The sequence below is a fragment of the Peromyscus eremicus genome, chromosome 7 (genome assembly GCF_949786415.1).
Source record: "Peromyscus eremicus chromosome 7, PerEre_H2_v1, whole genome shotgun sequence".
NCBI classification, from domain to species: domain Eukaryota; kingdom Metazoa; phylum Chordata; class Mammalia; order Rodentia; family Cricetidae; genus Peromyscus; species Peromyscus eremicus.
In genome coordinates, this window is record NC_081422.1 from 97776873 (window position 1) to 97803525 (window position 26653).

The 26653-nt window shown below is 46.3% G+C and overlaps 1 protein-coding gene, 1 long non-coding RNA gene and 1 pseudogene across 2 annotated transcripts in view; 1 reads left to right on the plus strand and 2 right to left on the minus strand.

The window, feature by feature from the left end:
* The window catches only part of Tmem108 (transmembrane protein 108), a 166693-nt gene that overhangs the window by 34357 nt on the left and 105683 nt on the right, over window positions 1-26653 (minus strand). The gene's annotated exons all lie outside the window — the stretch shown is intronic.
* Window positions 6401-6497, minus strand: LOC131915722 (U6 spliceosomal RNA; annotated as a pseudogene).
* LOC131915336 (uncharacterized) lies at window positions 24279-26487 on the plus strand. Its single transcript, XR_009380319.1, has 2 exons — window positions 24279-24339; window positions 25908-26487. It is a non-coding gene; the product is annotated as an uncharacterized LOC131915336 (long non-coding RNA).

Here is a 26653-nt window from a genome sequence, read left to right on the forward strand (position 1 = left end):
AGGATTCAGGGAACACTATGGAAAAGATGAGGAAGAACACAGGAGGGCTGGGGGTGTGGCTTAGTGGGTCAGAACATGCGCAGTGCAAGAATGAGGTCCTGAGTTTTAGCCCCAGCTCCCACGAGAAGGCCCAGCCCTAAGCACCTACAACTCTAGCACTATCAATAGAAATGGGAAGACCACTGGGCTTCTGGCTAGCCAGTCTAGGGGAATAAAGATGAGTTCCAGGTTCGGTGAAGAGATATGTCTCAAAGGAATGAAGCAGAGAACAACAGAGAAGGACACCCAATGTCCTCCTCTGGGCTTTTCACTTACACACATGGGTGCTTGCACACACACATGCACATACACCACACACGCCATACACAAGAAATGAAATAGAAGAAGAAAGGAAAGAATGGAAGAGTTGGAGAAAGGAGCATGGCATGACTCCCAGCCGTAATAAAATCGGTCCTTAGAGAGGGCTTTAGCTCGTATTTGTAGTAGTAGTAGTAGTAATGAAGCCAGAAGAACGATAAAACTGATAACTAATCTATGGGACCGGCACTGACACTGTTAATGGTCTCTTGTGGATGGAGGGCCATGAGATGCTCACCTGAGATTTCAGTCATTACGCTTCTCCTGCCCCAGCTGCGTGAGGTCTTGAGGGACGCTCAAGTACACAGGAGATGGAAGGCTGACTAGAGGCTGAGAACCTTTGATGGCACATCTTTCTGAGCTGCCTGTCCTTTAGGTAATCCCAGTAAACTCATAATTTCACCAGCTTCGATTTGGATTCAGTTGTTTGATCTAGTGTCCTCTCTGGTTCTTGATGCCTCCCGTGGTAAAGTTACACAATTGTATATTATGCTAAAGAACTCTTTGGCTGGCAACATTTCCATTACACTGTTTTCTGAAGGTAGCTAAGGCTCCTACCCATGAGAAAGCATTTGGACATAAGTGGCATCAGCTGTGTCCAATTTATTGGCAACAGGGAGAACATTGTAGAAGTGATGGCATGAACAGTGCTGGTGGGAGAGATGGTCAGGGAGGGTCTTTTATTTGGTTCTACTCTGTCCCAGGTACTGTGTGTTAAGTGCCTTAATTTTATACCAGGTCACACTTCCCAAACATGCCTGACTCATTTCACCCCGCAGATTCTTCTAACAACATGATGGTGACTCATGGACAGGGTCTGTGTTCTTTCCCCTTGCGTCTGTGACGATGGCAGGCAGGAGTGGGTCCGAGTTCCAAGGTCATGAGCAAAGACTTTCTGAGTCTGGGAGGAGAGATGGCATAGAAGTGGCAGGAGAGCCCAGTGTGCACACTTTCCCAGAAGGACCGCCAGATGTTCAAGAGTGGAAACCTTCAGGTGACTTCAGTACAGCAAGGATGAACTGTCCTCCTTGACAGAACCCAAGCCAATCTGACTGACTTCACTATAGACTGACCTGTGGCAGATTTTCCAGGTAAGTGGAGTTCTGGTCTTCTGTGGTTGGCTTTCATTCACTATCGTACCTGTGAACTCTATGTGCTTGCTGTGTGCATCAGTGGCTTGTTCCTTTGTTGCTATGGAGCAGTATTCTATGGCATGGGCACATGTCTATCACTTTTCATTCACTATCGTACCTGTGAACTCTATGTGCTTGCTGTGTGCATCAATGGCTTGTTTCTTTGTTGCTGTGGGGCAGTATTTTATGGCACGGGCACATGTTTATCACTCACCTGATGGCAAACACATTTGAGCTATTTCCAGCTTCCAATGAGGTTGCTATGGACAGGCTGGGGCTGTTATGCAGAAGGTTGCTATGAACATTTGGTTACAAGTCTGTGTGGACATATGCTTTCATTTATCTTAAGAAAACACCCAGAGGTAGAATCGCTGGGGCACATGAAAAGTGTATATTTGATTTCCAGAGTATTTTAGTATTTTGTGTTTCTGTTTTAAAATTCAATTGTTGATTGACAGGTTGATTGATTGTTTGGACAATAAGTTTTATGAGCATGGTCTTTAAGTCAACATTAAGAAAATGAGTATAGTTAGATACCTCCCTCTGAGTTTCCCTCATGCAGCATCCAAGTTCCTCACAGGCCTTACATCCACAGGAACGCATATGCCCTTTCTGATCTGCTTGGATGAGCGTGTTCTGGATGACCTCACTTTTCAAATGGCAATGTATCCCAGATACTGTTAAGGAGCCAATTCCCAAAGTCTGTCCACTCTTAGGAATTCTCAGATGCTCCCCCTCAGTTGCTCCCTTGGAAAACAGTTTTTAAGTTAACTAGAGATAAAGTGACCCACTGTGGCTACCTCTCAGAGCACTGAACTAATGGAAGGTTCTGGCAAGTACTGGGATTGAGAGGTATGTATGCCAACCAGGACGCAAATAGACTTCTGTGAAGGACCACCAGGCACTAAACATCACCTGGGCTCTGCTGCAGTCACTCTGTTCTGCTGCTGTGCAAAGATAATCATGTGATGTGAACAAAGGGGGCTGGCTGTGTTTCAGTAAAACTGTATTTACAAAAGGCGGTTCAGCCACCGTGGATGGCAGAGCAGATTTGAGAAGTGGAATGTTCTAGTTAACTTCTAGAGTGGTTTTCAAAGGCCCTCCACTTGTGGTGTGCTTCCCCCACCCCCAGATGCCTCCATTCCCTTCCACCTCAGGAAATCTGCCACTGCAGAGTTCCGAAGAAGGATGGGAAGGGAGGAGAGGAGTGGAGAGAAGTGAGGGGGCTGGGGTGGGAATGGAGGGAACAGAGGTGAAGGTGGAGGTCTTAAGAACAAGGGTCGAGGGCAGTAAACGTGACAAGAACTCAATGATCAACTGCTCCATCAGAAACCACATCACCCCTTCTCTCCTCCTCCCCATTTATTCCTCCTCTCCCTCTCCACCACTCACCCCTTCTCACCCTCTCCCCCATTCACCCCTTTTCTCTTTCCCCGAGGCCCAAACTGTCCACCTGGAGCTGAAGATGGGCATTGTGCTTCTTATCTTTATTAAATAAATGTCCCATGATTGTGGAGATTTGGGTTCCGGGCCCACCCATGAGACTGGATACTTCACTTCCCAGCATGCTCTAGGGCTCAAGGACACGTTGGCTGCACCAGTCAGACCATCTGAGGGTGAGTAGAGTCATAGCTGATCAATCTGAACATGCACTTCCTCTGAACAATTCTGTCAGTGAATTTACGTTTCCTCATTTCACAGTCAGCTGGTAGGTGGAAAGGTTTTTTTTTTTTTTTTAAGGAATATTCTAGTTCTCTGTTTTAAGCAACTGTATTCCATCAAATGTATGCACTATTGTCTTATGTAACAGCAAGAGAAGGAAGAACCCCCTGCTGATTAAATATGACACACTTCTTTCTCGCACTTACAATGATTATTCTCCATTTATGAAAGAGCTCCTTTTGGTGTGTCTAGACAGCTCTGTCACCTCCCCTCCCTTTATAGCACATGGCTGTAACTGCCGAGCCTCTCTGCGGCATCTCGGAACAAAACACAGCCCTGCTCAGCTGTTCTGACAGCTTCATCTTTCCTCTGCTGCCACATGGAACTTGGCGGTTCCTTGGAAATGTGGAGTGGAGACCATTCTTTCTTTGAACATTTGTTCCCCAAACCCCACACTCCTGTCCCGCCGCTCAGCTCGCAGCCCCTCAGCAGACACTTTGTGCTGAGTCACAGGTCTTTGTGAAGAATTTAGACACAAGAACGGGGGAGATGGTGCTGGCTGTCAAGTGCCTTCTGTGTAGTCTGAGGACCTGAGTCTCGATCCCCATCACCCACACAAAATCCTAGTGTGTTGGAGCACGCTTGTAATCCCAATGCTAGAAAGATGGAGACATGAAGATCTCCATGCATGCCTACACACACACACACACACACACACACACACACACACACACACACACCATTAAACACAGATAGTGCCTCAAATGGAGCAATGAAGAGGGGAATAGTTACCACTAGCATTCACCCTCACACAGTCACAAGTGTGGTCTGGCCCACAGGGACCATGACATGCATCCTGGTTTCAGAGACATTAAAATGAACTTGTTTCTCTAGCAGTATAAACCCAGATGAGCATATGTCCTTAATTAACAAGGTCCTAATTTTGAACTTTAGGGTGTTTGGAGCTCAACTAAACCAATGCTTTTGAGTAAACAGTATCAGCACTTCTGCACAACCCAAATACTCTGGCGTGACACTCAGACCCTTTTGGCTGTGGTCTGGGAGTAAGCAGGTCTAACTGCAGGAGTCTTGCAGGTGCTAACACACAAGGCACAGGCCTGCCCTGCCTCCCCACTTTCAATAAGCTCAAACAGGATCTTGGTTTGCATGATGAATTATACATCAGCATGTGAGGTGCTGATCATTTTGAAAGTAAGAAATTCAAAATTGAACTATAACTAGTTTTTAAAAAGCATGTGCTTAGCACGTATGCCAAATGAATGTGTAAAGGAAAAAGCCAAATTAGAAATTTATATCTGTGTACAAAAAAAAAAGATTCTATGACATGTAAAGCAAAATCTGACAGGCTCCTGCCACCAGCCAGGGAGGCTGGCTGGCTCCTTAAACCACTCTCTGAGCTGGGCGTGCCAGGGTTTGCTTGCCAGGGTGTGGGTGAGGGGTCTAGGAGGGTGGTGTGGAGGGGAGGCACGATGATGCTCTTTGTGAGAGCTTCATCTCTAAGTCACGTATTTCAGAGGTCATCTCCAGGTTAGAGAAAATGTTCAGTCCCAAGTCCCTCTGGGCCTAGCCTCTGATCATTCTATTTCATACTGGCTCACAGAGGTATGGCTAGAAACCCAATATACAAATCCTAATGTGTCTGCTCCATATAGCTTACGGTACTAGATGAGGGTCTGGACAAAGCTTCCCTAGAGGCGGAGATGAGCTGTGTGACTCTCTGAGTGCTGGCTCACTGTACTGTGGCCCCGAAACATGGCTGACGTCTTTCAGATATGTGGCCACGTCTAACAGAGCTTCATATCAGTGTCAGCTCCTAGCTGTGCACATCTGGGCATCTTACTGGCGAGTTTCACTGGCACGTGGCCCACATGCTGGCTATCATGTTTTTTATGTGCATTGGTGTTTTGCCATGGAACTGGAGTTACAGACAGTTGTGAGCTGCCATGTGGGTGCTGGGGATTGAACCCAGGTCCTCTGGAAGAACATTCAGTGCTCTTAACCACTGAGCCATCTCTCCAGCCCCGGCTACCATGTTTTTACGGCAGATATGGAGGCCAGCCATGACACTCTTGGTGATACACGGCTTTGCCATGCTTTCCAAAAGGCTGCGGTGTGGTTTATGTCAAAATAAGCACCAATAGTAATTCTTGTGACAAAACCATCGAGCTTGAGATTTCCCAGAGGGAAGAGAGCAGAGGAAGAGCAAATGAGATGGAGGGGGCCAACTGATGTCACCGTTAGGCAACCTTACTGAAGGACAGAACACACTGATGCTTCCAGAATGTCAGGGGACAAAGTACAGAAGAGACCCAGTGCCTCTTTATGAAGGGAAGTTTGGGCCAATGGCTCCATGATGACATTGGAGAGGAAGCAAATATAATCCAGTTCATTCCCTGAAAAGGACTGACTGAACAAAGAGCCTGAGGGAGGCAGGGAAGCTCTTATCTGGCTCCACGTGCAAGTTTAAAGAATGACTCCACACTCTCTTCACCTTTCTCCCAATTCAGATCTTAAACCTCAATCTTCCTCAGTCCAGAAAGTATGGGGGTGACAGGGCTGGTCAGATGGTGCACCCACTCCATGTTTGGTCAAAGTCTATGCTGGTTATGTAGTCAACCTGACAAGATCTAGACTCATCTAGGAGACAAACCTCAGCATGTGTGTGAGTTTCTAGACTGGGTTAACTGAAGTGCGGAGACCCACTCTGTGGGGCAGCACCATCCATGGGCTAGGGTTGGAGACTGAATGGAAAGGAGAAAGGGGGTTGGATATCAGCACTCACCTTTCTCTGTTTCCTGACTGCGGGTCTAATGTCACCAGCTGCCTCGTGCTACCGCTGCCACAACTGTCCATCACGATGGACAGCACCCAGAGTCAATCCTCCCTCCCTTCCTTAAGCTGCTCTGCTAGGTATTTTGTTGTAGCAGGGAGAAAAGTAACTAATCCAAGGTCCTAATTTGTTGGGTGAAGAGATGGGGTCATCCATCTCTTTCTAGAAGGTTGGGCCTTCATAATAGCCAAACTCACACAGGATTCAGGCTCTGTCACCATTCTTGTAGGTTCTGATCCTACATCTTCATACTGAAAAACAATACTTACATTTCAGTGAAGGAAGGGATGCTTACTACAAACAGGCTCAAGACAAATCGGCGCCTGATCCCTGTCCACACCTGGCCTCGAACCTGCTATACAACCAAGGCTGATCTTGAACCCTGGTCCTCTTGTCTAAAACTCTAGACCGCTTCACTGGTTTGCGTGTCATGCTTTCACAGGGCCCATGCTAGTCTCTGTATTGTTCCCATTTCATGTACTGCTCAGGCGAACACCACCACAGCCTGCCACTTCAGCGCTCAGGTTCTCACCGGCTTCCTTCAGCTTCTAGAGAAATCTCACGGTCAAGATCACAAGCAGGTGAGTAAGCGTCTATGATTTAAGAGGCCTCTGCCTCTTTCATGGATGGTCTCAGTATGAGGTTGGTTGCCAGGGGAAATGGCCAAGTGATTCTAGAGCTGGGATTTTTCAGCACCCAACTCTCTACCTCTGCAGGGGAGTTGGGATGGTGGCTATGGACATTCTGGAAGTAAGCTGAGGAAGAGATCAGGTCTTAGCAATCAATGTGTGAACTCTTTATGACCTGACTCCTGCATAGGGTGCCTGCTGGTCTCCCACCTGCCATGCACTTAATCACTTATAGAGTGGATTTCCAGTCCTTTCTATGGGTAAAAGAGTAAAGACTCCCTGCAGTATGGAATGTGGGAAGGAGGCTCAAAGGTAGGGTTAGTCACAGGAAAGTTATCTTCAGAACCTGGCAATCAAAATGGACCTTCCTTCAACTATATAAACCCCACTATTAAAGGACTAATGCATATGGATTATATCTCACACATACGATTGTAACAGAGGATCATGGAATGGTCCATGCACAGTAAACATAATGTCATATAACCTAGAGAAGCCAGTCATGTCAGTCAAAGAAAGCTCCACCCCTTCAGGGAACCCTTCCCCTTTCCTCTGTAATTAATATACCCTGGACACACTGGGTGGTGGTGGGGCCTCTTGAGCCAGGGCCTGCACCAGCTGCTCCTGCTCTGTAGAGTGTCCCATTTTGCGTTCACTTTCATCTTTAATACATCTATACTTCTACTACTGCTTTTCTGCGTCTTGTTCAGTTCGTTGAGCCACAAAGACCTTGGATACCACATTACCTCCCCTGTAACAGGAAAGCTCTGAAGGCCAGGCTTTTCTAACAGCTTTTCAGCGAGTCCTCTGGCCTCAGCTCCACTTCAGTGCCCATTTCCAGAGGTTCCTGGTGTCACAGCCAATTCCTGAGCCCTGGAGAATTCTGCATTACCATCTGGGATTGCTTCTAGCCCCAAGTCCCAGACCAAGATTTGAAGTTACCAGGTAGGCATGGAAGCTAGCCCTTCTCAGTTTGTTTTCTAGCCTCTTGAATTACATTTCTGTGGTTACCCTCTGGTTCTCTTTGGTTCAAAATCTCCTTTACTCCTGGGTATGGTGCTGCACACCTATAAATCCCAGCATGGAGGAGGCAGGGCAGGAGGATCAGAAGTTCAAGGCCAGCCTGGGCTCTACAGTGTATTAGAGACCAGTTTAGTCAGTGAGAGCCTGCTTCAAAAACCAGACCAAATCCTTTTCTATCCACCTAAAGGGGTTTTGATTAGATCTGCAGCATTCTATATTATACTGAACCCACATTCAGCCCAACACTTGAATGCTTGTGTTCCAGTCATTGGAATCGGATGGAAATTTACATAGCATCTGTTGATTACTTGTGGTTCCATGGGCATCTTCACAATACTAATTCTGCCCATCTATGAGCACGGGAGGACTTTCCATTGTCTAGTGAGTATTTTCTTCAGTTTCTTTCTTCACTGTCTTAACGTTTTCATCTTTGGGGGTCTTTCACCTTCTTGGTTAAGTTTACTCCCAGGCATCTTTTAAAAAGGTATAAAGAATGGCATATTTTCCTTACCCCCCCCCCCCTTATCTAGAAAAGCCCCTGTTTCTGTTTGCTGACTTTATGTCCTGTCTTATGCCTTCTTGAAATTGATTAGATTTAGGGGCTATGTTTATGTTCATTCTTTCTTGTTAAATGATCAAATGAGCTCAACCTAAGGGATCTTTTATTTTTCTGCATTTAGAATTTATTGGCCACTCTCTGCCTTCCTCCAACCTTTACCTGAACCTGATTATTTCTGTACCATATATTGTAATCATCTTGCTGTGTAGGTTTGAACTGCTGTTGCCGCCTATGAAATCCATGTTTGAACTTTTCACGTTATTCTTTCTTTAAGGTAAGTTTGTTTCAGACATGAAATTGTTTGTGTACTGTTTCCTTTTGGTACCAGGGACTAAACCCAGGGTCTGGTGCATGCTAGGCAAGTGCTCGACTCAGCCACACCCCATCTCTTTACCTTTGTTTCAATACTCAGGTAGTGAGACTTTGGCTTAATTTGTTCATTTATAACCCCCCAGATCTTATGGTTATGAAGGACAAGTTCTCTTGAATTTTTGAAGTTTTTTTTTCTGGTCCAATATAGAATGCTTCTTATAAATAATCTCTCAATATTTGAAAAGATTATGTCACCTCTTGCATAGAAAGGTTATAGTTCTAAAATTAACCTCATCAATTAAGACTGAGCAGGAAAAGACACACATGGCCCACCCAGGGCTTTCTGCCCTAGGTGGGGAGGAGAAAACAAGGGTCTGCTTGGGGCCTTGTGGTGCCAGGAAGTTGGACACTATTATGGTGAGCAAACATATGGTGGGGTATGGAAGAGACAGAGAGACAGAGTGGTTTATGTCCTGTAGAGAAGAGCAGATCTGAGGAAGTAAAGGTAGTGAGGAGTGGGCTGAGGTGGGTGGCCTGCTTGTCACCTGGGGCCATGGTGATGTTCAGGCCTGGGCTGCTGCCAAGGGCCATATCTGGGCCTGTGGCCCTGCTGCAGCCTCGGTCTGTGGGTGGCTCTTGTTACCACTAATGGCTGAGAGGATAGGGCTGTACAGAGTTGGTCCCGCCCCTCATTGAGGGTCACACTAGGGAGAACTGGCTCCGCCCCTCATAGGCTGTAGCACTCAGGAGAGCAGGTTCTGCACCTTGCCTGGGCAGCAGGACAGAGCTGACCCTGTTTGCCTGGGTTGGGGGGTGCAGACAGTGAGGGTGTGAGAACTGGTCCTGCCCCTTCATCTGCCATGGAGTGGCATGGGTGAGGGAAAGATGCTCTCTCCCACTTGCCATCTGCAGCAGGTGGAAGAACTGGCCCAGCCCCCCACTATCTGCAGCATTAGGGAAAGCAGGTCCTGTACCTCACCTGGGCAGCACAGTGAGCTGACCCTGTTAACAGGGACATGGGTGAGGTGCCCCTGAGAACGTGAGGGTGGAAGATCTGGTCCTGCCTCTAATCTGCCATAGGGTGGTGTGAATGAGGGAGTGATGTCCACTCCCCACCCCTCACCACCTGTGGCAGGTGGGAGAGCTGGTCTGGCACCTCATCAGCTGCAGCACTCGGGAGAGCAGGCCTTGCATCTCACCTGGGCAGCACAGTAGAGCTGGCCCTGGTGGTGTAGGTGAGAACAGGTGAACTGGCCCCGTCCTTGGCTGCTTACTGTACAGGGTGAGCTAGCTGGGGCAGTGCTGGAAAGCTCACCCTGGTTCTGAGGATCAGGGAGAGCTGGGGGGCCGACCAACTCAGCAACCACCTAGACCCAGTCAGGGCTATGAGTTGGCCCATCCCAACATCTACCCCATCTATGATCTTCTAGAGCACATGAAGGGGCAGTGCCTCAGACCCAAAGCTGCAGGATCTCTAAGACACAGGGCAACCACAGGATACCCAAGAGGAGTCCTAGTGAGAGCCCAGTATCAATAGTATAGCAGAAACTGGAGGCCCGGAACCAGACCAATGACTCATTGCAAGGAACGCTTGCTAGTAAAGATATATGGATAAAAGGGTAAACTGTGTGACTCACTGTGTCACACTACAGTTTCCACGATGAGATTCTTCTTTCTTTTCTTTGAAATTTTATTTTGTTCTATCTTGGAGGTAGGTTGCAAGGGCAGAGGGCAGATGCGAAGGGATGGGGAAATAAGTGGGGTGGAGATGCATGATATAAAATCCACAAAGAATCAATAAAATGTTAAATTAGCAAAAAAGTAACCTCATCAAGCATATTTAAATTTGACTTACTCTGGACTCCATGAGTTATTGATGACCATGATCATCATGATTTTTTTTTTTTTTGGTTTTTCAAGACAGGGTTTCTCTGTGTAGCTTTGCGCCTTTCCTGGATCTCGCGCTGTAGATCAGGTTGGCCTCGAACTCACAGAGATCCGCCTGGCTCTGCCTAGCTACACGTTTATCTTTTCCTTAAGTTGTAACAGTTTTCACCCACTCTGCTTCCTGCACTGTTCTACAGTACAATATACACTCATTATGGACTGCACCATTCATAAAATAATCAACACTTTTTCTCTCAAGTTTTATTCTAGTAATCATATTAATATTGAAACTTCTAAAATTTGCTTTTTTGATTAAAGTATTTTAGATGGAAGTCTTTATCATCTAACCCAGGACTTTATTTCCATCTACTGACATAAATGCTGTTGGCTGTTAACCATTTCATATTACTTTATTTATTTTTATTTCTTTGATTTATTCATGCTCTCCCCCTCCCCGAGATAGGGTCTCCTTCTGTAGTACAGGCTGTCCTGGAACTACTTAGCCCAGGCTGGCTTGAACCTGGAGCCATCTCCCACTTCAGCCTCCCAGGTCCTGGTATTACAGGTGTGAGCTGTCGTGCCCAGCTGTTTATCCCTCTTGCATTTTTTTAAAAATTATATGTGCTTTTATTGTCCTATTATAATTATGCTTCTCTAATTATCAATGCCAAATATGGAATTTTGAGCCTCTCCATTATCTGCCTACTAATCACCTGTGAAAAGGGAAATTTACCAGCGTGGGCCAGCCATCCTGATTTGTTTCTAAACAATTGTTTCTTATGTAAATAATGTGTTCTGAAGAACTACCAGCAAAACATCAATCCTTCTTCATTATTCTACTAACTGGATTTCCTAGCTCGTCCTGGTGCCAGGGACACTATGAATCAGTTAAGCTTAAAAATACCCCTTAAAGCCGGGCAGTGGTGGGTGGCACATGCTTTTAATCCCAGCACTTGGGAGGCAGTGGCAGGTGGATCTCTGTGAGTTTGAGGCCAGCCTGGGCTACAGAGTGAGTTCTAGTTCTACAAAGCCAGTTCTAGGACAGGCAGGGCTACATAGAAGAAACCCTGTCTTGAAAACAAACAAACAAACAAACAACAGCACCAAAAATAACAACAGTCTCTAGTAGAAACGAAGAACTTGCTGGGCTAGGTTCTTCCTGGATGAAGATAGTTGTAATCTAAAAGCCTGTCCTCCTTGCCCTCCCTCCCTCCCTCCCTCTCCTCCTCCTTCCATCCTGAGGCAGGGTCTTACTGTGTAGCCCAGGTTGGCCTTAAACCTAAGATCTTCCTGTCTCAGCCTCCTGAATGCTGGAATTACAGGCATCTACTACCACACATGGTTAAAATGTAATAGCAAAATCTGAAGACCACGAGTAGACAGTAGCACCTTTGTGTAACTGGACTCTGGGGGCTCAAGGTAGCAATCTGTCATCTTCTGTCCATGGCGCACCCCCGCCCCATGGCTTCAGTTGGATATATGTCCTCTTAGAAACTTAAATCGGGCATTCATGCTAAACTTTGTATGCTGGCTAGTTTTTACACCACAAGCTAGTTTTTTTTTTGACACAAGCTAGAGTCATCTTAGAGGAGGGAGCCTCAACTGAGAAATGCCTCCATAAGATCAGGCTGTGGACAAAGCCAATAGGGTATTTTCTTAATTAGTGGTTGATGGGGGCAGGCCCAGACATTGTGGGTGGTGTCCCCCCATGAGCTGGTGGTTATGGGCGCTATGAGAAGTCAGGATGGGCAAGTCTTGAGGAATAAGCCAGTAAGCAGCACCCATCCATTGCTTCTGCATCAGCTGCTGCCTCTGGGTTGCTGCCCTGTTTGAGTTCCTGTCTTCCCTTCCCTCAATAGACTGTGATTCAGGACAGCAAGCCAAATCAACCATTTCCTCCCCAAGTTGCTTTTGGATATGACGTTTCATCACAGCAATAGTAACCTTAAGACATTGTGTGTGTGTGTGTGGGGGGCACTCAGGCGTGTAGGTACTGGTGTATGTCTGACCTTTCTGAAGGTGGAAAGAACTGACCCCTGCATACCTCAAAAGCATTCTATTTCAGTCACTGTCAATCTCCTGATTCAATTTTCCTCTCCTTCCTTACACTGGTTATTCACACCATACAACATTTTCCTGTGACCAAGAAACATTAGGCAAGCGGCACACATGCACAGACAAGTTCCATTTCAGTCAGCGTGAGAATCAACACAAACCTGCAAGGACATGAGCCACATCTGGAGGTGTGTGTGTGTGTGTGTGTGTGTGTGTGTGTGTGTGAGCGCGCGCGCGCGTGCGTGCTGGGGGGCATGGAGACTGGCTGGAAGAAGATTAAAGGAAGGTGTTCTGGTGACAAATACAAAACCATCAGATAAGATGGGAAGAAGATCGTGACAATTTTCTCTTGATATGTGTTGATAGTGAGCAGAACAACAGCCATCTAATCCAGACTTTCAGAAGAGGTAAAAGCAGGGAAGCCATATGAAGTAGATGCAATGGCTTTATTTTTAAGTGAAAGTGGGGCTGTCAGTGATACTCAGAGACTACCAAGGATGCTGTGTGACCCTCTGCTCTTGCAGATTCTGATCATCTGAGGTTGGTGTCTGAAGATTCTAGAAAGAAATAGTAAAGACATTTGTATCCTGTGCTTTGCTACATGGATAGGAGTGAGGCACTCACTTATTCCTGAAACTGTAACATTTGTACGCACATAGCTGTGCATACTTTTCCGAAAAACACGTAAAATTGGGCTGGGAAACTGCCTGGTCTAGATAGTAACTATTTTAGACTGTGGGCCAGATGGTTCCATCGCTCCACTGAACTCTGCTGGCAGAGTGGGAAAGCACAGATATACACAAGAGAATGGGTGTGGATGTCTTTCAGGAAAACTAAATTTTGCAGCAAAAGAAGGTGGACAAGAATCAAGCCTCAGTCTGATGACCCCTGAACAGGAGTGGTGTAGCCACCGAACTTTCCATGACAATAGAAATGTTCTGTATCTGTGTTGTCCAGTATGGCAGTCACTAGCGTACCTATGATTAAGAGAAATGCAGCTAGTGTGACTGGCAAGCTGAATATTTAACCCATTAAAATTGATCTTTGCATGTGCGTGCTCTTGTGTGTTCATGCACGTGTGTACAGGCCAGAGGGCAATCTTGGGTGGACCATCCACTTTAGGTTTTTTTTTTTTTTTTTTTTTTTCTGAGCCAGGCTCTCTCACTGGCCTGGAGATCACTGATTAGGCTAGACTGGATGGTCAGGGAACCCCAGGGATCCATTTGTCCCCACCTCCCCAGGGACTTCAATCCTAAGCACACACCAACATGATTTTTTCATGTGGGTGACAGGCTCAAACGCCAATCCACACACTTGCATGGCAAGTACCTTATTAACTAAGCTTTTTCCCCAGCCCTAAATGAAAGTTTCAGAGGCACCAGTGGCTATTGTTTTTTGAAAGGGCAGATCTAAAAGTTTCTAAAGTAGCTGTCTAAAACCAAAAAGCCACAGGTTCAAAAGAACTCACCCAGCATGGAGAGGTTCAGCATCCACAGACATTGACATTGTGCTGTGGTGTGCAGCTTCCATCCCTGGCCTTCCATGGGGATGAGGAAGGATTAAGTTAGGGGACTGAGGAGATGGCCAGACAGTATGACAAAGAGTCAGATGATGGAGCCCAGCAGGGGACAGCAGACTCTCCCTCTCAATATGCTGTCCTGAAGTAGTTTGCCGAAGTGGCTCTAATGGACTGCCGCCTTCTTGGTTACAGGAGCCTGCTGTGCAAGTGAGTAAGGAAGAGAGGGCAGGAGGGGCCTGGGAGACTGAAGACTACAGCAGAATGGCTTCTTAAGGTGCACCCGTTTTTTCCTTCTCACCTAAGAGAGGTCTTCAAATATGCCAGCATCTGCCTTGGGACATTCACCTTCTCCGGTAAGGCTGGTTGCCAGAGCCTCTGAAGGATCCTATTCAACACTATTTTATCCACCCACCTACAGTGGAGGTCCTGCCTGAGGTGGGCTCCTCTGGGCGCATCCTCACTGTTGGTGTTTATTGCTGCATGTTCCAACTCCCCTAGGTCTCCCTGCATAGGGAAACACATTAACTAGCCCTTAAAGCCAACCCTCGAGGTGGGGATAGACCTGGATTTAGCACCTGGATTCCAGCAAGTTTTCTGATAATTTTTGTTATAGCCGATGCAGAAGTCAGGTATTTTCCGGACATTCAGCATCTCCTTCCAACAGAGCTGCTCATTGGGATTCTTAGTCTCACTTTCCAGTTTCTTCAGATCTCTAAGAGGGGACAGGCATCACTGACATACTCAGTCCTCCCACAAGAGCATCCCTTCCAGCAGCACAGGGGACACCTTTGCCTCTGTGAAGGCTCCTAACCTTCATCTAGGGCATCCCACCATCTAGAGTCTCCATCCAGAAAATCCAATTCCGAGTTTTAGAACCTATTTTTGACGTGAACCAACTTCTGGGTCTAGCTTCTTGGTTCTCACTTCTCCATCCACTATCATTAGATTTCCCCTGATGAATATTAATAAGATAGCTTCCAAGTTCTTCAGTTTTAATTAGGCTGGTCCCCAAGGAAATATATACATCACGGAACACAGGGGAAGCCATGCTTGGGGAAAACAGGAGAAAGAGGTATCATCAGGATGGGTCCTTGGAGGGCCCTGTGCCTATGTAACTTGGTTATAGATAGCACAGATATAGTTGATAAGGCAGATTCCAGGGGCCTTCTGCTCCCCAGTGTTAGGTCTCAGAAAGCTAGGACAAATGGCTGAGATGCCTGTTAACATATCAAAGTGAACACTGGCCTGTTCTCCCAGCATCACCCAGTACCTGTGGCTCCTCCCACTACTTCTCACCCCACCCCTTACCCTAAACCTTTCCTTCCCAGGGTTTCTGCCTCCCTTCCCCCAGCCTGTAGAACTCAGGCATTTTGCCTAAACCAGTCTCTTGGTCTCTTGGCCCCAGGGCTGCCTCTCTCTTTGTTATGGTCCGTTTTAGTCTGCCCAGCCTGGACTCTTTCTTCCTCATATCTATAATAAAAATCTCCACGTAGTAGTCATGGCCTCCTTTTCTTTTTCTTTTTTTTCACTCACCAACAGAGGCAATGCTTTGGCCAGTCAACCCAGGTACTGCAGCCTGCTCTGGCTGTTCTGTTGTTGGTTTCAGGAACAGAGTCATTTGTCTAGTTTCTTTACTTCCGTTACAGTGGACAATTAAGAGGCTGAATTGGCCCATAAAATCAGCAAGGGAGGACCTGGTGAGTGTGGACACAATCCATGCTCAAGGGCTTAGCTCTTGCTATTTTCACCACTGATGAGATGCTTGATGAGAGTGAACATCTCGATAATAAACTATCCACTCACATCAACCACCAGGGTGTCTGCCCACTGTGCCTGCCTGCAGCCTATTTCTTTCAGGTCAATGTCTCTTCCCTCAGACTCCATCCATATTTAAAGATCGAAGGACATATGTACAACTGTTTTAAAAATAGTACATTTTTTTTTCACATGTGTGTGCATGTGCCACCATGTATATGTTGGGATCAGAGGACAACTTCTGGGAATCCGTTCTCTCCTGTCACCATGTGGGTCCCCCAGATCAAACCCAGGTCATCAGTCTTGGTGGCAAGTACCTTAGCCATCTCATCAGCTCCCAAATGTTTTTTTTTTTTTTTATTATCCACAAGTGTAATGCTATTTACAAGTTGGCAGAATGACCACACTGTGAACCACACATGTACTAGTCACCACGTCTACTCCTATTTCATCTAAACCCCATCGACTTCCCCCTTCCCCATATTGTTTGGTGGTAAAACTGGGCATCACGCAATTCGATCTTAAGGTCCACCCTTACCCACCTTTCATGACTGGTTACGTTGTACAAACTCCCCACCTCTTAACGCTTTATTTGGAGGAAAATCCCAAATATTATGTGTTTGGCATTGTAAGGGACCCTTTAGTCTGACACCATCATAGGAGGCTATGTGTGCACCAGCCAGAACCTTACGGGAAGGAACGCGTTAAACCAGGGGAGAGCTGGACAGACAGCACAGAGAACACAAACTGGAATCCAGCAAGGTCAACAAAGTATGCTCCTTCTAGATGATGTGGGAGATGAGGAGACACAGCATGCTGTCTTAGCAAAACCAAAATAATAGGTGAAGAGACACAGGGCATACTCCATCTGACCACACACGCTCCTGCATAGCCAGCTGCTCTTGGTGACCAAGATCTCCCTTTCCAGAAAGATTTGCCCCCAAGAAAACTACCACCCATTCATTAAATAAAGCTTTTTGTTTCTTGGTTTCTCTCTCACTTCTGTCTCTCATCTAATTTGTCTTTTCTTCCTCTCCTCTCTCTCCTGTCTCTCCTTTGTTGCTGTTCTTTCCTCTGTCTCTCTTTTCTGCCTCTTTCTCCGCCCCCTTCCTCCACCCCCTCTCTCACTTAACCTTTTCTTCAGAGGATCAAGACTTAGCCCAAAGCTCTTCTTCCTAGCTGTGCTCCCTCCTGAAGCTGCTCTCCATGGCAACAGAGGCAGCCTCACACTGTGAGGCCCAGTAAGCCATGGGGGGAGGAGCCTGGCCGAGAGCAAGCATCCTCTAAAGGCAACTGGCTTATTTCCAGAAGGTCGTTTTGGTGAGGGGAACGGACCCAGTGCATTTCTGGGGAGGTGAGTAACTGGAGGTGATGATGGCATTTTAAGGCTCCTTCCCCTCAAGTTTGTTCTGACAGTTTTCTTTCCCTTCTCAAAGCAAAAATTGCCAGGTATAAAGGAAGAAAAGACAGGAGGTCTCATTGCTTAGATGCACCCCAATGGTAACTCCCTGCAAGCAAATCTCTCCATGCAAAGCAGGGGACTTGACACTGGATGCTCTCCCCAGGCAGGAGGAACGCAGCTCAGGCAGAATGGACCCCCCATACCACCCCCTACCCTCTACCTCTGCCCCAGACTCCTGGCCACCTGCAGCCTGGCAGGATGTTTGATCAGCAAGGAAGTGGGCACCACACAGTGCCTTTCTTTGGGGAGTGTGTATGAAGAGGGCCCTGGATCTCTTTGCTTTGTAGAGTTTTCTTTTTTTCCCCCTCCTGCCCTCGGGTGCCTGCAGGCTGTGAGGAAGCCATCACAACGTTTCCTCTGTCTGCATAAATACAAGTGAGGCAAGTGAGGCAAGTAGAAGGAAGGTGGAGGTCTGGGCAGATGCTCAAGGTGCCTGCCTCATAAGCATCAGGACCAGGGTTCAGATCCCTAGGACCCAAGTAAAAAGCTGGCCATAGCAGGGGAAATATCTAGTTCTAGTGCTTGGGAGGTGGAGATAGATGGAATTTACCAGAGCTCACAGGCCAGAAGGGATAGGGAGGATACTTCATGCTGACCGCTGGCTTACACACACACTACACCCCCCCCCCCACACACATACACACCACACACCTCTCTCTGTCACCTCCAGGACACTCCTCCTGCTCTTCAGTGGCACTTTTCTTAGAGACTTGAAGTCCTGTCGGCAGAGATAACACCTAGCAAAGCTTTTCATTCACCAGCCACACTGTCACAGGCCTCGGGCATCAATGAACTCATGACCCAATGAGTCACATGCTTGAACAACAACACAACATCTTTCTTAGGAAAGAGCCTTGATCTCATCTGCTGGATTCCTTCTCTGATTCTAGGGAGATGAGCATGAAGAATGACACCAGTCATTAGGGAAGAGTGGGGTGCTCTTCCTTTTAAAGTGGACACCTCACATCTACCACGTACACAAGTGGCTGAATTGAACACAGCTTGTGGGGCACTGAATGCTCCCAGACTCCTTCACCCAATACTCTGCTCACCACTCACTGTATTCCAAGCACCATCCTGCTTGAAATGGGTTCATAGTCCTGATAGTCCTAGTTTGAGAGACCAAAGAAGTGTGGAGGCAAATAGTAAGTACTTACATAAAACGGGACTGGTTAAAACAGGGACAGATTTAGCACAGTGAGACTAATACCCCCAGCCACCTTCCTCTTGAGGCCTTCCCAAACCCCTGTATTCCCCTTATCTACTTGGGGAACCTATGGCTCCAAATCCAAAAGGTTAAGAAGGCATTGCTCTCACATTCAGTACAGTGGATCCAGCTCGCTCCAAGCTTGGACACACAAAGTAAACAGAACTAACTAACAAACAAAAATGACAGTTCACCATCTATTGCGCTCTAGGGCTAGACTGATATGATCTACAGCTCCATGATAGTCTGACAGCATGGGAGGGCAGGAGAAAGGTAGGGAAAACCCACCTGTGTGATCGCCTGCAGTGTGTGTGATAACACTGCTTTTCTGTGACGACCACAGAGGCAGGATGTCCTGCTGAAGCCTCTAGGGCTCAGGCAGTGTGCAGGTTGCTGAGCATACATGGGGACGAGTGAAATGGTGGGCATCCAGGGGTCTCTACCAGACTGTTGAGTCCTGCAGGCGGGACTAGAGAATCCTGCAGTGACGCTTCATTTCCTTGCAGCTGGAAGATCATGGAATGGCCTCATACTCAGGATGGATGACCCATGTCTCCATGACATGCACACCATTGTCTTAAACAGTTCCTTCCAAGCTCTTGATATTAGCATTCTCCATGCAAAATGACAAAATGTCCCTGTTTGGAAAGCCTATATCCAATCAGATTTCTACTTATTGATTTAGTAATTGCTTGACTTATTGATTGATTTTTGGGGACAGGACTTTGTTCTGAAGTCCAGACTGTTCTCAAATCTGCCCAAATCCTGCCTTAGCCTCCTAGTGCTGGGATTACAGGCATGCACCGTCACACCCAGCTGGAGTTCTGAGAGTGGACTATTGCACCCCTCTGGACTAACATTCCTAGCCTCAACAAGAACACTCCCTTGGGATCAGGCAGTGCAGATAGAACCCAAGAAAACCCCCATGGGGAGCAACTTAGTCTTTCCTATCTAGGTGGTCCTGGGCAAGAGGAAAGACCTTCAGCAGGCAGTGGTGAGACACCCAGCAAAGCAATCTAGCATGCCAGAGTCTCCCTCCTCCAGTGTGTCCCCCTTGCCACATGGGAGTCTCCCTGCTCTTCTCTTTCAAAATGTTCTGGGCTCTGCTCCTGCCTGCCCTTCTCCTGACAGGCTTTGGAACTGTTTTGACACCCCTCTCAAACACCCACAGAACTGGGCCCTGCCTGGGCTCTTCACTGTCAGAAAGGTGGATCCCTGGTCTTGACCTTCACAGTGGAAGTGAGAGTAGAGGAGGGCAGAGAAGCCACAGATGCACAAAGTATCCACACTGACCTCCATCCATCTTCAGCCACAGGGGTAGGGGGGGTGGTGATGGTGGCGGCAGTGGCGGGGGGTGGGTGGGGTGGCCCTTCTTCCTTTGTTAGGAGAGTTTTTGACGTTACTGACCATCCACCTGCCAGTCATACCAGGTGGACATGTGCAGGGTTGTCCAGGACCCAAGGGAGGCCCAGGGAAAGTATCACCTAATGCTCAGTCAGGTTCATTTGGATAACTGATATTTTCATGCTGATTTCATAATAAATCTGACACCATGATGCTCAGGCTAGAGACCCGAGTCAACCAAAAAGAAATAATCACACGGTTTAAAACAATATGGTTTGTTTCAAAGCAGGCCCACTGCTTTGAAAGTATGAATTGGAATTCCTTTTCTCTTGACATTTAGCACTAGTTGGAAGAATTTGTTACAAAAACAAATGCCTTTCTCTGAGTGACCAGCATTTTTCTGCCAAGTAAGGGCAATATAAGCCCATTCAGCATTTTTGCACAAAGCAGGCCAAGCTAACTTTCCTTTGGGCAAATGGTCCTATATGAAGATACACAGCTTGGGGAGTCCACTTGAGTGCCTTTGTGCTGTGACAAACATGCACAGCTCTACCCAGTGGCTGCTCCTGAGGCACCACATGGCAGAGAAACATCTAGTTAAGTTCAGTCACCCATCTTGTGATTACAGTATCTGAGGAGGACGACAACACACGGGGCCTGAGTAATTTCTTCATTAGATCCTCCCGGTGGATGCTGTTACTATCTCATGGATAAGGAGTTTAAACATTTGCTAAAGACTCTGCAGTTAGGAAGTGATGGATGTAAAATTTGAGTCCAGGTTTCTCTGATCCCAAAGCCATCTTCTTCCTGTCTCACTTGTTAATGGCTGACATGATCCAGAATCACCCGGGGGGACAAACCTCTGGACATGCTTGTGAGAGAGTTTTCAGATTAGGTAAAGTGAGGAAGGGAGAACCTCCGTAAATGTGGGTGGCACCATTCTATGGGCTGAGGTGTCAGGCTGAATAAAAAGGAGGAAACACGCAGAGTTATAGCAATGGTCTTTCTGCTCCCTAACCATGCATGCCAGGGGACCAGTTGACTCACACCCCTGCCACTGTGACTTCTCTGCCATGATGGTCTGCCCTCTCAAACTGGGAGCCAAAATCAACCCTCCCTTCCTTAAACTGCCTTGGTCACAGCCGTGAGACAACTAAGATATCACTGTTCTGGAAACACAAAGAAACAGGCAGCTGTCCCTTCAGGGGTGGAGGGGCACAATCCAGTGGGGGAAGTAGTCAGGATCCAGAAAAACATGAACAGTTCAAAAGAGCATGTGAGCGAGAGTGCGAGCATAAACGTCTTCCTGACTCAGCGCTGGATCATAGCAGATCAAGACCCCTGCGAGCCCAGATCTTCGGGATGGACCTGATGGTTTATGCAATTCCTCCTGATCATTGAAACCACTCACCAAGGCCCCAGTAAGGGGGAGAGCTTAGCTCAGGATTAGCAAGCCAGTAACAACAGGTCAGACTTTCAGCCTTTTCAAGACCACCTCTTACCACACGGAATAGTTTCCTGGGTTCTTGGGTGTGCTGGGCCTTGGGACTGTTTATATCAAGGCTGTAGAGCCAGGAGCCTCCTGTAGGCAGAAGTCCAATGTCTAGGTCATGGCTATGAACCAAGACAGCAACGGAACTGGCATATGTGCTCTGACAATTAAGGCATCCTGACTGTAGTACTACTGCAGGGGAGTAGGGGATGCAGGTGGTCAGAGAAACTAGCAACTAGTTTCTCAGTCAGCAGAGGGCAGACTTTTTACTTGGCTTTACATCTTATTGTGGAAAGTTTTTTTTTTTTTTTTTTTTTTTTTTTTTTTTTTTTTTTTTTTTTTTTTAAGCATATATAAACCTGGGCAGCGAAGTCCAGCAATCCTCATGAGCCTATTGCCCAGCGTTAGCAGTGAGGACAAATGTAGCTTCTTTATTCTTTTGAGTCTTTAGGGTAAGTTAATCCCAAGCAGCATATATATTCCAGAAATATGTTAGTATGTACCTTGAAAGGACTGTCTTGAAAAACCTAACCACTATAGTATTACATATGAAGATAAAAATTCTTTAATATTACTAAATACTTTGTTATTATTCAAATTCCTAGATCCATCCTTCCTTCTCTTCTTTCATCTATCACTCAAGCAACTAGATCTATCATCTATCTATCATCTATCTATCATTTATCTCTCTCTTAATCTATCATCTATCTATGCTTATTTGAATGAGGATCTAAATAAAATCTGTACATTGAAATTTGTTGTCTCTTAAGTAATTATTATTATTTTCTCTCCTTTTTCTTTCTTTTTCCTGCAATTTATTTGCCCCAAATACTAGGTCATTTTCTCTGATATTGTGTCCTATGTTCTCAATTTAATTGAACATACCTCATCTAGGAGAGAATTTTGAGTACAGTAAAGATACCGATTTTGGAATCAGAGCTGGCTTTAAGTCCTTGAATTACAACTAACAGCATGGCTTTTTGCAAGATATTTAGTTATTTTCCAATTTCCTAATCTATATGATAGGAAATCTTTGAAGGCTTTGAAGATAACACATAACAGATGGTAAAGTCTAAGAAAAACTTTCTTAACATAATATTTTTATTATTTGGGAATTTCACACCATGAACCCCGATCACACTGACTTCCCAGTCCTCCCAGATTTACCTCTTCACCCTTGTGACCACTCCCACAAAAGAAGAGTAAGAAAATATAAAGTCCACTTTGTGTTGCCCACATACTCATGTTGGATTATGGTCAAAGTCCTGGTGGCCAGCCCCTTTAAAGAGAACTGAGTCCTTCCCCACTTGACCCCTGCTAGAGGCCATCAGTTATGGAGAGCCGCACTTCAGCATCGGTATCCCAATTTTTAGGAGTTAAGAAAAACTCTTAAAGGGGCAATTAAAAACTGGTGTGCAACATCCTTCATTCCCTCTTTGTCTCTCGTCTGCACCTTCACCAAGGCTGAAAGGACCAGTGTGGTGTCCCTCAAGGCTTTCACCCCAACACACAATGCACCTTCTGAGAAGCCCACGGCATTAACTGGCACAAAAGAACACTCCTTCCAAGTTACTCTTTAAAGTCTACAATGCAATTTGTGATTCCCCTTCTTTCCTGTACCAGATCACCACCATTGACCACAACTTTAAGAGTGTGTTTGTGAGGGAGACCCCACAGTCCAACCATTTCACTGGAAGGTGAACTGTCTCCTGCCTCTCACTCTGGGGCTCTGTCTGCTGTCTCCCCTTTGCAGGCTGAAGCAGCACCCTTCACCACAACTCTTCCGGCGTCCACACGGACACAGCTCCTATTTATTCGTCCTTACACGGCAGTCTTATGGGCGCCAAGGACTTGGCCTGTTTTGCTGCTAACAGCTGTGTCCTCAGCTCCTAACTTGTCCCCCTCCCCAAAGCAGGCATTGAGATCATGTCAGCTGCTGCACTGAATCATATTAACAAACCCTTTCACCCACACCAAGTGTCACCTCTAGTCAAGATGACACTAAAGGTTACAAGCTGTTGCTATTTGTCAATGCTCTTCAGGGTTGTACCCTGCTTGCTTCAAAAACTGGTCTGATGTCAAGCTCCTGTGTAGAATTCATGGTCTGTTTTTAATCTGTTGTTTTAGAAGACATTTATGTAATGTATAACTCTGAAAGTGCAAGGTAGGAAAATCTCATTTTTCATAAAACTCTTCCTGTTCACACCTGTGCCATGGTCCCCAAGACTTGGCAAAAGAAGTTTTCCCTCCCACTGGGAGACTGTGTATTGATTCCTTAGTAATGAACATCTTAAGAGGCCTGAATAAAGGGAAGGTCCATCACAGCCATAGTCACAGTCATGTACATATTATTTGAAGACTCCCTGACCACGGGACACAGATGGGTAACAGACATGCTGTGGAGTTTGCCAGCCCAGGATCTTGAATGTTTTCCAATCACACCAGTGTAGCTGTAACAAATTTCTGGTCTGCTGGGGTCTCTGAGCCCTCCCATCCTAGCCAAGCTCCTTCCCACTGTCATTTCCCTCTCCATTGATGCTGAAGAGGCAGTCTAGATCCCTTCTTCCCACGTGGGGAATGGTTTTCTAGCGACAACCTGAGCCCCTCTTGAGCTGTCTTCTCACTCAGAATCCAACTTTTCATTTTGCCAGGTATCTTGGATAGCCTGCTGGTTTATGATTTAGCATTTCCTTTTGCTTTTTGGTTCTCTCTGGAGTCTTGTACACTAAACACCTAGAGCCAATTACGTCTACCCAGCAGGCCTGATTCTCCCCTCCAGGGACCTTGCCAGCTGGGCCCTATAAGGATAGGAGGAAGGTTCTGACTCGGGCTCATCTCCCAGATGTTCCAGAGGTGCTGGCACATCTCCATCCATGAAGAAGAGATGCTCACACAGGAAAAGCACTCTACCTCTGCTCTTCATCTTGTGATGGCAAGGTCCTCTAAGTGTCAGGCCTATTTAGTTAAGAACTGGGCTTTGTGATGTCACTTAGGGTTCAGCATTCTCTTTCTATGATAATTAAGCTCTGGTAAACAGGCAGGAAAGCTATGGAAAGAAGAGCTGACTGAATGCCCTCTTTACCTCCTCATGTGTACATTTCTTATTATTTTCCTTGCTCTGTGTGATTAATGGGATGCCTAGTAACATAGAAAAACAGACTGAGATCAATGGATGATTAAGCAGTGCCTGCCTCTGAATTCACTTCCCCTTCCCCTTTCATTATAGGAAAGGCTTGATGTAGTCCCTGGATTTTCATAGTAGGGAATGTGTGCTGACCAGAGCTGCAGAGCGTGTGTGTGTGTGTGTGTGTGCGCGCACACACACAGATGAGAGATACCACTGCATATCCTGTTTCATTTCATGTCAACACATAAAAGTGAGATTGTTTTTTCAAACAAATGTTCACTTCCTCAAGATTTTAAGTTTTAGGATTGGTCTCTTTACTGCCTCCGGGTCTTCAGTTCAGAGAGTGCTTGAGTTTGGTGTAACCAGCACAGGGTGACACTTCTTGGGGAAGCTGTGAGCCTGGAAGGGGCAGAGACACAGAAGGTTGTGTGACTCATGCTCCCATCTGGACTGGCTCATCAAATCCATTTCTGGCAGTTCCCAGAGGTCCAAGCACTGGTGGGCCTTCAGGGTGAAGAGACCCATGCTGTGGGATGGTCTGTATGTAAAGTGTGTTGCTGATTGGTCAATAAATAAATCACTGATTGGCTGTTGGCCAGGCAGGAAGTATAGGCGGGACAAGGAGGAGAATAAAGCTGGGAAGTGGAAGGCTGAGTCAGAGAGACACTGCCAGCCGCCATAAACAGCATGTGAAGATGCCGGTAAGCCACGAGCCATGTGGCAAGGTATAGATTAATGGAAATGGATTAATTTAACCTATAAGAACAGTTAGCAAGAAGCCTGCCACGGCCATACAGTTTGTAACCAATATAAGTCTCTGTGTTTACTTGGTTGGGTCTGAGTGGCTGTGGGACTGGCGGGTGTCAGAGATTTGTCCTGACTGTGGGCCAGGCAGGAAAACTCTAGCTACAGACCCAAGTGTTTTATTTGTTTGTTTGTTTGTTTTCCAAGGACAGAATATGGTCCAGTCTCATTCCATAGGTTCAGGATGGGGTCCCAAGGGATTTCTATACCTCAAAATCATTCCACATGATGCAAAGACTGGAAGGAGGTGGGGCCTTCCCCAGGGACATGAAACAAGACTCTAAAGCTCTGAGTGGTTTTTCTGTGATGTAGATCACCCATCAACTACTGTGTCAGCAAAGATAATTCACTTCTGCCTTCACCCATCAAAACAAGATATTTATCTATATCTGCATCTTCTTAATAAGGGTCCAGGGTAAAGAAAACACTGAATTCTCACTGAGTAGCACTTCCAATGTGCCAGGTATTGCTATAAGCACTTGGTCAGTACTATGTTGTCAGTTTGTTCCCACAACCTATCAATAAGATTCCATTATTCCATATGGCAGTGGGGAAACTGAGGCACAGTAAGGTTAAACAACTTCAAGATTATACAGCAAGAATATCGTGGTGCCAAGTATCTCCAATGGAGATTCTTCCTAGAGTATTTGAAAGAGCAGGAGGTAAGGCGATCCAAGTAGTTATGCTCATAATTATTCCCTTCATGTCTTTGTTTCTCTATCCCAATAGCCATGGACTTTGGTGTTGTGCTAAGACATTTCTAAGGACCGGGCTATACACACACTAAACTGAACATGTGTCCTTGCTCTGAAGATATTTGAGCAGACCCATGCATTCATGCAACACCAAGACGGACTTCATGCTAGATGGCATAAGCAGATCTGACCAGCCACCGACCTCCGTGACTAGATGAAGAAATGGATCTAGGTTGTACAGTGCAGCTGTCTGGTTATGCTGGTGATCATGGAGAATATTTTATATGGTCAGAGGCAAAAGTGACTGAGGATACGGAATCTTGATGGAGACCAGCTGTGTACCCACTGTTTCCCAAAGTACACATGTACTTAGGAAATCGTCAGACTAAGAATTGAGAGGAGTCTAGAATTTTCTTCCATCACCAAGATCATCCCAATAATTACAATGTGTTTTTGAAGACTAGTTACCACCCTGCCTGGATTTTGCCTTCAATTAGCATTTCCATAATTTAGCCACATAACTGTCATTCTCTACTGATTGGTTGGAAGCTGGAACACAGTTTGGATCTGTCATCCTTATTTTCCTTGGTGATTAAAAATATTTTCTCCAAGTATTACCCTATTCAATAAAGGCTCAGTCATTTCTTTTGAGAAGCTCATTTATCGTGATAGCACAGCACAGGAAAAACCCAAAGCTTTAGGCATTCCTTTAGGAGCATAGCCCCATCCATTTATGCATGAACAGGGATGACAGGAATCAAATCAGGGAAGCCTTTGACT